Below are 12671 nucleotides of genomic sequence, written 5' to 3'. Positions count from 1 at the left end.
GTAAGAAAGGTTGACGTGGCCAAGAGACAGGCAGGGCATAATAAGCAAGTGTATTACAGGATTCAGGTAGGGCAGTCCTTCTCTCCATCTTACATCCTGTCCCATGTGTGTTAACTTCGTATTTTCTCCTTTGTTTCTTGCTGTGTGTTGTGTTTTGTTTGGTTTAATAAAATGCCTCTCAGTAATCTTAAACTCTATCAATTTTGGTTTAATTTAACATGGTTTTTATAGCATTCTCTGACTATATTAGAGGTCTTTGGTTAAAAAAAAAAAAAAAAAACCCTACTCTGAATTCTTTGCTAGGAATCTTACCCCTCACAGGAAAAGCTAGCACATAGCTCTGACATTTCAGGACAGCATGGCATTAAAATACACCCAACTTTTCTCTCAACTTTCAATGCTAACCCTTCTATGTTAATATCTTACTACATTTGTAACAGATAAAGATATAGTTTAATTTTTATACTTCCTAATGGAGAACTTTTAAGATTTTATAGTTAAAAATGTTACTTTTCAAACATGGAATGTGTTTTTACAGCATAATAAATATAAAATAGACTCTCAGGTGTTAGTGGACATTGTATTCAGTTAATTCAATGACATTTTTATATATCTAAAACAGACAAATATTGGCACTTTCATATAATTAAATTAAATACATCTGCTGCTCTACCATTATCTGGTTTGGCCTCTTAAAAACTCGTTGCTAATAGTTTTTCAGCATCTGATTGAGGACTGCCAGTGTTTCTATTGGTTCTTAATGTGATGCCTTTCGTTACTGGACATCCAATTTGTACAAAGTTCTTCATAATTTTGAGTAAAAATCTATATAACTATAACTTCAATTTATGAGTAGAGTGTTCATATTCTTTATCATGCAAACCAGAACTCTTTAAGAATGAAATAGGATGTTGATAGTAATTTTACAAAGGGACAGCAGGCATAAACTGAGATGATGCCAGGTAAATGTGCAGGTCCAAACATCCTGCGTATAGTTCACAGTGAATGTATGTGATTCCTCTTTTGCAAGTTAACCATTAAAATAACTGATTATTTCTACTTTTTCTATTTTCTCCTGTTTTTATGAAATTAAATACAGGTTCATTTTTTGGATCATTCCTCTGTTGGCATAATTTTGAACCCTATACATTTAACATAGCATAGTATAAATATATTAAATATGTATTACAAAGCATGGAAAATCAGATTAAACTAAATCAGCTTCTCGGTCACAAAATGGACAAATTATAAAACTAACAGCAATGCACATCCTGTTAATTCTTGGTTGTAAATTGCTGACTCATCATGTGCCCCTTCTTTCCTATTTCTATTCATCCTAGGTTCTTCTCCTTATTCCTTTCTTTCTCTTACCAGTGTCTCTTTCTCTTACAGGTGTCTTGGGCCTGCAATGATGAATTAATATTGTTTAGACTTGATTTTGTTTCTCATCATTAAAAATATGCTGATCCATTCCAGAATTCTTTTGATTGAATGTATGCTAAAAATCTCTGCTTGTTAGCCTCCTTGATTAGAAATCTATCCCTCATGTTGTATTGTCCTCCACATAACTGAAATCAAACTACAGATGAAAAAAGTGCCTAAAACTTATTAAAGGGTGTTGTATCCCATAGACACTTAATAAATGATTCTCACTTCTCTGCTAGTTACCACACCCCTCTGAGGTGTACTGCCAACTGGTAAGAGATGTTAAAAGGAGTGCGACGTGCAGGAAATTGCCTCCTGAGTACTAGAGATGTTCATGTGGCAATAAACAGTTAAAGTCAGTGATACACTGTTGAAAAGTGATGACATGAATTGTGAGAAACTGCGATTACTTTTGTAGGAGCAGGCACTGTGAGAAGTTTCTCTTCTAATGTCATTTTAAAAATTTATTCCTTATGTGTTTAGTGCTATTTTGACTTTTGTAGTCCTCTTAGGAGTGGTTCCAAAAGTTCCAGTATTAAAGAGTTTGCCTCAGAAAAAGGTAAGATCCACTGTAAAAATATTTGTTTATAAACAGATGATTGACCAATATCAGTAAAAAGATGAGAAAAAAAGAGAGAGAATGAGAAACGTGTTTCCCAAACACCTTAATGGGTGAGGTGACATTTCTGTTACAGCTGATCTATCAATTGATCTATCAATTATGATTTGCCTGTTGTATCTCTTAAAGTTCATTACATAACCTTACACACCCTAAACTAACCACTGCTCTTTAAAATAATTGTATCATCATCTTCATTAATTTAATAACCTATTGTTCTTAAATTCGAAAAATGAATTCAATATTCACAGAATTTTTAAAGTACTATGATTAAAACGATGAATATGGACAATATGAAATTGAAAGTTCATTTCATATGAAGAGACATTTTAAGTATGAGAAGCCAGACTGTTTATGTAAAGCTTTATTTTGGGACATTAGCTTTCCCTTTAATAGAACATTATTTCCTCAGACTACATGGGTTACTATGGTATCCTGCTTCTATTTGCTTCTGCTAATGTTCTTCAGTCCATTAATGTTCAATTGTGAAATTGTTTTGACTAGTGGGCTTGGCAGTCATGGCTAATGTGGGACAATGAAAGCAGATCCTTGAACAATCAGAGTGGTACAGAAATAAACAGAGTAAAGCATCATTGTCACAAGCTTATATTAAATCATTGTGGGCTTTGTTACTATGACAAGATAATGATAAATCTGACAAAGTTGCAAACAAAAGGCAAGTGAGATTTTATTTACTTGTTGACCATCTTTCTTTAAATTAACATCGATCACATGTAGTGATCTCTAATGCAGGCAAAAATATAACCTGCTCCTTTCAGTCAAAAATATGAAATGGATTTTTAAATTTTCAAGTTACAAAAAATAAACAAGCTTGTTTTTGTTAATTCCTTGATTTAGAAGTCGTGAAAAAGATTTTTAAAAATATATACCAGCCGAGTTTAATATTAAGGCTCTTTTAGGAAAACTATCTCTTATTGAATTATTGTTAATTATTGCAACTATTTAGTCTCTTATTACTAGAAACACTAGAATCAGATGTAAAAATAGTTTGCTCATTTGTTTACAAGAGTATGATATCTATATTACATGATACAATCAGCAAATTTACTCACATCGTTTTTTTTAATCCTTTTATCTTCTTATATTTCAAGTTCAAACCAGCATTAAAAACTTAAAATCTGCATTACATTTTAGAACAAACACACTCTAGTATATTTTAAAATCTAGTGCTGGAAATTTGTTCTTTCAATAAAATGTCAAGTGGAACAAAACAACTTCATCTTAGGTACTTAATTTCTTGATGGAAGAGTCCTAACAAATTAATGTGGCAATGTAGCAAAGCCAATTCAAGTGCAAAACTGCATTTGATGGGACAAGTAGCATTGACAAGTTAGTCAGTGAATTTTAAAAATCCTGTTTATATTTAATACTTTAAAAAATAATTGAAAGAATAAAATTATATTTTGCCATGCACAGATGCCTTAATATATAAATTTTTAAAGCCAAATGTAAACATTAACCGGGAAATATCTATCTTATTTTTATGTCTTATCTGTCTTAAAAAGATCCACTTTATTGAGATATAATGGCATACAAAAAGCTTTATATATTTAATGTATACAACTTGATCATTTGGTAGATAAATTTATACCCATGAAACCATCACCAGTCTCTGTCTTTCTTTAACTTTTTCTTCAGAAAAATTTAAAACACATACAAAAGTATCATGAATTATCATACATTCACCACTCTGCTTCAACGATTTTCAAGTTTGCCAATCTTTTCTCATCCATGTCCACTCTGCTTATATTTCTAAGAGTATTTTAAAGGAAATCTGACATTTACTATCACCTCACCAGTTTATGCCTCAGTATTACATATGGCACTTTTTCCATAACATTTTCTAATATCATTATCACATTTTCAATAATTTCTTAGTATCATCAAATATGGAGTTCATATTCAAACTTTATTATTTTCTCATACATATTTTTTCAGTTTCTTAAGTCAAGAATACCACAGCCCCACCCACCCAAAAGCCAGACATTGAATTTGGTAGATATGTTTATTAAGTCTCCTTCAATCCATTACATTTTCCCCTTCCCACTCTTTTTCATTCATGTCATTTATCTGTTGAAGAAACCATGTCACTTGTCTTATAGAATGTCTACATTTCAAGTTTCACTGACTTTCTCCTTATACTTCTCATCACCTTCTTTTTTTCGAAGACTACACTGGGGCTGAGAGAGATGAAATGATTCATCTGTTGTTGCATAGGTATATAACAGAAACTTAGGGCTGCAACTCACTCTGTTGTTGTATCTAGAGCTTTATGCAATGTCATGAAAAAGCAGAGCAAGAAGTTTAAAGACTGGCAACTTGGGATGGGAGCCCATTCTATTTTCCAGCTGAGTGATCTTGGCCATGTTATCTAAACTCTCTGAGACTCATTTTCCACATCTGAAAAATATTGATAATAAATCTCTCCTTACAGAATTGGGATTTATGATTAAGGGGTAAATATATGAAATCCCTTCCTTGCCCATAGTGGACACTCATTAAATGGTAGCTGCTGTCATATTATTATTTCAAGATTTATAAACTATCCTTTTGGAAAGGAAAATGTTAATTTTTATCTAAAGTAGTAGCATATTTTGGTTACTTAACTGTCCTAGTTGTAGGGAGGTAGACTTGGATAAAACATTGTTAAATAGTCACTAAATCTTTTCAAATGTCAAATCAAGGTAGAACCACTATATATACCACCTTAGATTATTTCCCCATCTTTTTTTTTTTGAGACGGAGTTTCGCTCTTGTTACCCAGGCTGGAGTACAATGGCGCAATCTCGGCTCACCGCAACCTCCGCCTCCTGGGTTCAGGCATTCTCCTGCCTCAGCCTCCTGAGTAGCTGGGATTACAGGCAAGCACCACCGTGCCCAGCTAATTTTTTGTATTTTTAGTAGAGACGGGGTTTCACCATGTTGACCAGTTTGGTCTCGAACTGTTGACCTCGTGATCCACCCGCCTTGGCCTCCCAAAGTGCTGGTATTACAGGCTTGAGCACCACGCCCGGCCATTTCCCCATCTTTTGATCTCAAATTTGATCTGTCTCAGCAAGCCTGATTCTGTAGGATATTTATCCCTATTTCTGCATTCTGTCTGTCTCTAATCACATCCTCAAAAGTCACCTAACAAGTGTGCCTAACCCAGTGACTCCATTTTCTCTTTTCACAAGCCTATGCAGTGTACATTCTTATTAAGCTAATCTTCTTGATATATTGTTTTTATATAATAGCTTCTTATCACACAGGTATATTGTTTCACTTTGTTAACATCTATTTAGAAGACATAAAATATAATTATATGTAGCCCATTTAAAACAGAATTGATTGCTTAAAAGGCAGGTGCAGTAAAAATACAAGTAAAGCGGTCTCTTTTCAGTTTGACCAAACATTTATTTAAAATGAGGGGGAGATGTTGCATAGTAGCTGTATCTTTAACAAGATTACCTCTAGTGAATTTCAGGCCTCTGGGGTGTCATACAAATAAAGTAGTATATTTGTAGAACACTATGAAGAAGTGATCAGCAGTGAATACATCCTGCAGATTAAGTCAAGAAAGATGAGAAGAAAAAGAGACTCAGAAAAAAACATTTGGCCATCAGGTAATGCTTTTCAGACCTTGGAGAAGTTCCATTGATATGGAAAGGACTAAAGTCTAATTGCGGTGTCATAACAAATAAACTGGACATGAGGAATTAGAAGCAATGAATCAAAATTACATGTAGTGCAAATGGAAGGTTAGCGATAAAGTCATTACTTGAAATGAAGGTAAGTGTAAAAGGAGCCTTAGAAAGGAGGTTCATCTTTTTCCTGCAAGATAAGAAAACAGGAAGAAAGGGTGGCTGATTAATTAGATAAACTTTGACATGGAGATGAACAAAATTAACAGGTTGCAGGCCTGATGGACTCTAGTTCCTTGAAAGGATGATAACGGACAGTTTGCTGAGGTTGAGTGTGTGAGGAAACTTGTAAAGATTTCAGACAATTGGTGAGAGAATGTGACAGACTGATGTGGAATCAAGAAGAGCTGATTGTGACTGAAGTTTTATTTAAGGATGACTGACAACAGTGTCAGGCAATTTTTCTTAAGCACGACTCAGGCAAGGAGCAGCTTGGAAGGGGTAGATGATTGAGCTGAGATTTGACAAGCCAGAACCCAGAGAATGTGGCAAGACTGCTGTTACTGGTGAGACTGCTGTTAGATTTATGAGTTTCCATCTGGATAGAAAGAGACAGAAAACCAAGAATGAGTGACAAACTGGGAGGAAGAGATTGTGATGAGCTCGTATGTGTTATGGAAAGATAGAAGCAAGATTGTGATCAGAAAGGAGACTTCGAAAGTTCAAGATCTCAAAGACAGGTCTATGTGAGTGTGCCACTGAAACAAAAAAGTTATTGGATTATAGGAGATTTAGGAGTTTGTTGAATGAGTTATCATTGAACATGCTGAAGTTACAATCTTTCAGGAGCCTTCAGAAACTTTCCAACAAAGAACCAGAAAAAAAGAAAAAAGAAAGAAAAACTGCAAAAAGAGGCTCTAAAGGCTTACCACTGGTAGAGCAAAAGAGAAAGAGAATGACTCAAACACAATCAATTATCATGTCCAAGAAATACAAAAGAAAAGTTTTCCCAGAGGTATAGGCTAGGCAGAAAATCTTTGCCCATCCAAAGCAGCAGCTGGATGGAATCACAACTTAATGTCACTTGATTCTAAAATCTTTGAAAAACATTAGAACAGTTCCAAAAAAAGATTATGAAAAAAATAGTTATAAGGTATGTACTATAAACATTTCTTAAATATAGACTTCTTCCATATTAAATTATTCTTTTAATGCCTACAGGCATCAGTTTCTATTTAAGATCAAGACCCTGCCAAATTCTGTTTTGTTACAAGAAGAAAACCAGAAAAAACTTCCCGAAGTAATATTTTATTTGAAATGTTATTTTTTAAAAATTAATTAGTTATTAGTTATCATGCCTCCTGAGATGAAAACTTATTCTGATAAAAGTTTATTATTAACAGGACTTCAGGAGCTGAGCAAAGGGAGAAGACTGCAGAGACAGGTGATGAAAAGCTCCCAGTAAAAGTACAAGCGGACTCCCCGACAGTGTTTCAGCAGACAGGCAGAAGAATTGACACATTTACAGTTTTGCTGTAATAGACACTTTTAAAGTTTTCCCTTAACAATTTGCATACTTGAGATCTGGGAGGGCATGGATGCTCTTTAGGATAAAAATGACTCCTCCCAAAGGCGATAGTAATAACCATTTGTTTAGGTGTTCCTAACACACAGTATTATCTTGCTTCATTAAAAATCATGCATAATTATCTTACATTTATAATAAATGTTAAAATAACCTACAACATGAATTAACATTTAATTAATTAATTAATTAGTTATTTTGAGACAGGTTCTCACTCTGTCACCAGCCTGGGAGTACAGTGGCACCATCTTGGCTCACTGCAACCTCCGTTTCCTGGGCTCAAGGAATCCTCCCACCTCAGTCTCCTGAGTAGCTAGGACCACAGATGTGCACAACCATGCTTGGCTTTTTTTATCCTTATTTTTGTATTTTTAGTATAGACAAAGTTTTGCCATGTTCCTCAAGCTGATCCCTAACTCCTGAGCTCAAGCAATGAACCCACCTCAGCCTTCCAAAGTGCTGGCATGGGCCACCACTCCTGGCCAACTTTGACATATTTATCTTACTGTTAATTGGCATCATCTTTTTCAAATTGCATATCTTGACTTGCATATCAAGATACCAGTGTTCTGAGGATACAGTAAAGCTGTGGTTTTACTTTTATTTATGTAACTCTTGTATTTACACAACTCATTTGCTGCATAACTGCTATGAGGAGGAAGGTATTGTGTTTGACATTACATAGGGAAGAAGTATTGGTAAAAATGTGGAATGTATCCTAACTAAAACGTTAGGTGTGTAGCATAAATTCAATAAACATTTGTTTGATAAAATGATAATTGTGATCATTTTATCTATACGTAAGCAGGAATGGGTTTCAATGTTCTTTTTTAAAAGACATTTTTAAGAAAAACTTTGAACATGTCACAGATTGGGATGTAAAAATAGTAACTACAAAGAATTAAACAGGTAACACTGTTATATGCTGATATTACAGCAGTTCCTTAAGTACAAAGGATGCATAACTTTCTAATTTAGTGAGGAATTTAGGGCCAGGCAGGACGAGGACTGGAGAAACAAATTCCACCCCCTTATCTGACCCTGAACAGTGAGAAGTTACGGTGTCTAAGAGGGTGCTATGCCACAATCTCAGGTCCAAATTCCAAAGTTATTCACACTAGAGAACCAATCTGAGGGAAAATACAGAACCCAGAGAAATTCAGGAACTGACTGAATGCTTAGGAGTGAGGCAGAACAATGGTTAGCACTCGGGGAGTGTTCCTGTAGGAGAAAAGGCTCAAACACCAAGATGAGCCATAAGACAAAATTCCATTTCCTGTACAGAGGGATAGGTTGGAACAAGGCAGCACAGAAAACAGAAATGTCATAAGGACAGTGATTAAGGAAGGGAACAGCGTGCAGTCCAGGGATCTACTTGTCACTTAGGAAAAGGGACTAAGACAAAAGCCCAAGCCCTGTGCACTGGGACAATATGCAGTGACAAGGAGAAGTTGTTGAGGCTGAGCAGTTCCACGACCTCACAAAATGCCAATTCTTGCCTGTGGTTGTCTGTGAAGAAGACTAGAAGGAAAAAGACATCACAGGGGCTTTGCTGATATTCTTGAGTCAGGCATCCTGAATTTTGGAGTTTAGTATCAAACACTGCATTGTAACGATAATGGAAGGGGAACCAATTACTATCCAATCTGCCTCTTTCGGAAAGGCCTGAGGGGTGGCCTGGGCTGCTAGTGGTACTGTCAGGAGAAGAACTTCCAACTTTAATAAAATGGTGGAAGGCAAAGCCAAATGACAAGGGACTGCTAAGGAAAGGAGGAAAGAGGGCAGAGAAACCAAGAGTGTAAATTACTTCTTCAACAATCTATTAATGTCAGTAATCCACACATCTTATGTTCAAGAACTTGAAAAGATTTAATCATTAAGTAATTTGGTCATGACTGACTTAAAAACAGAAATTCAAAGGCAGTTCTAAAACTAATAAATTATCGTTTTAAAGTTCTCACACAGCTGAAACAGAATAAGGCTATTACATAAAATTTCCTTAAAGTGAAAACTCAAATTTCTCATAGGAAAAGTCACAGATTGCTGGAAATGTATCATAGCACTTCACTTGAGAAACACAGAACTAAAGGAGTGAAGAAGGAGAAAGGATAAAATTTGGTGACTTGCAAGGTTGAAAAATGAATAATTTATTTCACATGAACTTGTTTCAAGGCAAAAGGAGGAATTAAGGCAGAGACAGTTTAAAAATACATGCAACCAGAAATGTTTGGGGGAGATATATGACAAGAAAACGAGACAAAATGTTATTAATATCACAGGATAAGAAATCAGATTTTCACACAATGACTTCATTGAGTTGCCAAATTATGTACAAACCTTGTAACGGGACTACAAAGATATATGTAAATAGAAAAGGACAAAAACCAATACATTATAATGGCTTTGCCACAGCAGTCATTCAATTATTCAATCAATAAATATTTATTAAGTATTTGGTGAATGTTGGAGGAGAAATATTAAAACACTAATGTTCAAAAAGTTAAAAATTTAGTCAATCCACATATATGATTAGTCAAAATTTCTTTAAAACATTATTTTTTCATATGTGACATTTAAAAATATATGTACATTTATTCATGAGTCAAATTGAAACAGACAACTCTCAAAGACTGATACATAAATTCTATGATATCATCATGAACACTTGAATATTCATATAGAAAGAAAAAACTATACCCCCTCTTCACACCATAAATAAGAATTATTTCAAGATGAATCAAAGACCTACACATATGATAAAATTATAAAGCTTACAAAAGAAAATATAGGAAAATATTTATAACCCCAGCACAAGCAAACTGTTTGAGACATCAAAACAGTAACCATAAAAGAAAACTGATAAAGTTAACTTCATCACAATTAAATTTCTGCTATTTAAGAGACAGTTTAAAAAATACTATTAAGAAAACGAAAATGCAAGTAACAAGTTGGAAGAAAAAAGTTATCAGACATATATCTGACATAAGTATTACATATAGAACATATTAAAATCCTCTACAAATCAGTAATCAACAGAATAAAAATAGACATAATACTAGAATAAACACTTCACAAAATAAGACACACAGTGATGAATAAGCACATAAAAAGCTGTTCAATGTCACTGTAGTCAGAAAGAAACTACAAATTACATGCAACGATTTACCACTTTGGTATAGTCTGTTTTCATGCTGCCAATAAAGACATACCTGAGACTGAGCAATTTGCAAAAGAAAGAGATTTAATTGAACTTACAGTTCCATATGGCTGGGGAAGCCTCAAAATAATGGCGGAAGGCAAGGAGGAGAAAATCCCATTTTACATGGATAGCAGCAAGCAAAGAGAGAATGAGGAGGATGCAAAATTGGAAAACCCTGATAAAACCATCAGATCTCCTAAGACTTATTCACTACCAGGAGAATGGTATAGAGGGAAACCACATCTATGATTCAAATTATCTTCCACCGGGTCCCTCACACAACACATGAGAATTATGGGAGTACAGTTCAAGATAAGATTTGGGTAGGGACACAAAGCCAAACCATATCCTTCTGCCCCTGACCACTCCAAATGTTATGTCATCACATTTCAAAACTAATCATGCATTCCCAGTAGTCCCCCAAAGTCTTAACTCATTTCAGCATTAAGCCAAAGGTCCATAGTCTAAAGTCTCATCTGAGACAAGGCAAGTCCCTTCTGACTCTGAGCCTGTAAAATCAAAAGCAAGATAGTTACTTCCTAGATACAGTGGGGGTATAGGTACTGGGTAAGTAGAGCTGTTCCAAATGGGAGAAACCCAAAACAAAGGGGTTACAAAGCAAGCCCATGCAAGTCCAAAATCTAACAAGACAGACAAATTTTAAATCTCCAAACTGATCTCCTTTGACTCTGGGTTTTACACCCAGATCAAGCTGATGCAAGAGGTGGGCTTTTATGGCTTTGGGCAGCTCCACCCCTGTGGTTTTGCAGGGTACTGCCTCCCCCCACCAGCTGCTTTTATGGGCTGGCATTGAGTGTCTGTGGCTTTTCCAGGCCCACAGTGCAAGCTGTAGGTTAATCTACCATTCTGGGGTCTGGAGAATGGTGGCCCTCTTCTCATAGCTCCACTAGGTGGTGCCCCAGTAGGGATTCTGTGTGGGGATTCCAACCCCACATTACCCTAGCAGAGGTTCTCTATGAGGGCCCCATCCCTGCAGCAAACTTCTGCCTAGGCATTCAGGCATTTTCATACATCTGATATCTAGGCAGAGGTTCCTAAACCCCAATTCTTGACTTCTGTGAACCTGCAGGCTCAACACCATGTGGAAATTGCCAAGGCCTGGGGCTTGCACCCAGTGAAGCCATGGCCAAGCTCTATATTCACCCCTTTCAACCTCAGCTGGAGCAACTGGGACACAAGGCCCCAAGTCCCTAGGCTGCATAAAGCATAGGGACCCTGGGCCTGCCCATGAAACCATTTTGTCCTCCTACACCTCCAGGTCTGTGATGGGAGAGGCTACCACAAAGGTCTCTGAAATGCCCTGAAGACATTTTGCCCATTGTCTTGAGGATTAACATTCAGCTCCTAATTTCTTATGCAAATATCTGCAGCTGGCTTGAATTTCTCCTCAGAAAATTGGATTTCCTTTTCTATTGCATAGTCAGGCTGCAAATTTTCTAAATTTTTACGCTCTTCTTCCCTTTTAAAACTGAATTCCTTTAACAGCACCCGCATCATCTCTTGAATGCTCTGCTGCTGAATAATTTCTTCCACCAGATGCCCTACATCGTCTCTCTCTCTCTCAAGTAGAAAGTTTCACAGATCTCTAGGGCAGGGGCAAAATGCTTCCAGTCTCTTTGCTAAAACATGAGTCACCTTTTCTCCAGTTCCCAACAAGTTCCTCATCTCAGCATTTGAGACCATGTGAGCCTGGATTTTATTGTCCATATTATCAGTATTTTGGTCAAAGCCATTCAACATGTCTCGGGAGAGTTCCAAACTTTCCCACATTTTCCTGTCTTCTTCTGAGCCCTCCAAACTGTTCCAACCTCCACCTGTTATCCAGTTCCAAAGTAACTTCCACATTTTTGGGTATCTTTCCAGCAATGCCCAACTTTACTGGTACCAATTTACTGTATTAGTCCATTTTCACACTGCTGATTAAGACCTACCCAAGACTGGGCAATTTACAAAAGAAAGAGGGGTATTTTTAAAAAATATATATTTTATTGCATTTTAGGTTTTGGGGTACATGTGAAGAACATGCAAGATTGTTGCATAGGTATATACATGGCAATGCAGTTTGCTGTCTTCCTCCCCATCATCTATATCTGGCATTTCTCCCCATGTTATCCCTCCCCAACTCCCCACCCCCGGCTGTCCCTCCCCTAGTTCCCCCCAACAGATCCCAGTGTGTGA

General features: G+C 36.1%; 1 protein-coding gene and 1 pseudogene across 18 annotated transcripts in view; both read right to left on the bottom strand.

Annotated features, from left to right (window-relative positions):
- The window catches only part of PDE1A (phosphodiesterase 1A), a 531703-nt gene that overhangs the window by 226362 nt on the left and 292670 nt on the right, over nucleotides 1-12671 (bottom strand). The window lies entirely within an intron of this gene.
- LOC144576625 (dynein light chain Tctex-type protein 2B pseudogene) overlaps nucleotides 1-12671 on the bottom strand; it is a 128753-nt pseudogene that overhangs the window by 89835 nt on the left and 26247 nt on the right. Inside the window, exon 1 of the transcript XR_013518851.1 lies at nucleotides 1-12671. This exon is cut by the window's left edge and continues 89835 nt beyond it; it is cut by the window's right edge and continues 26247 nt beyond it. The product of XR_013518851.1 is annotated as a dynein light chain Tctex-type protein 2B pseudogene (transcript).

Source organism: Callithrix jacchus, chromosome 6 (assembly GCF_049354715.1).
Source record: "Callithrix jacchus isolate 240 chromosome 6, calJac240_pri, whole genome shotgun sequence".
In the NCBI taxonomy this organism is placed as follows: domain Eukaryota; kingdom Metazoa; phylum Chordata; class Mammalia; order Primates; family Cebidae; genus Callithrix; species Callithrix jacchus.
This window is presented reverse-complemented; position numbering and strand designations above follow the sequence as displayed.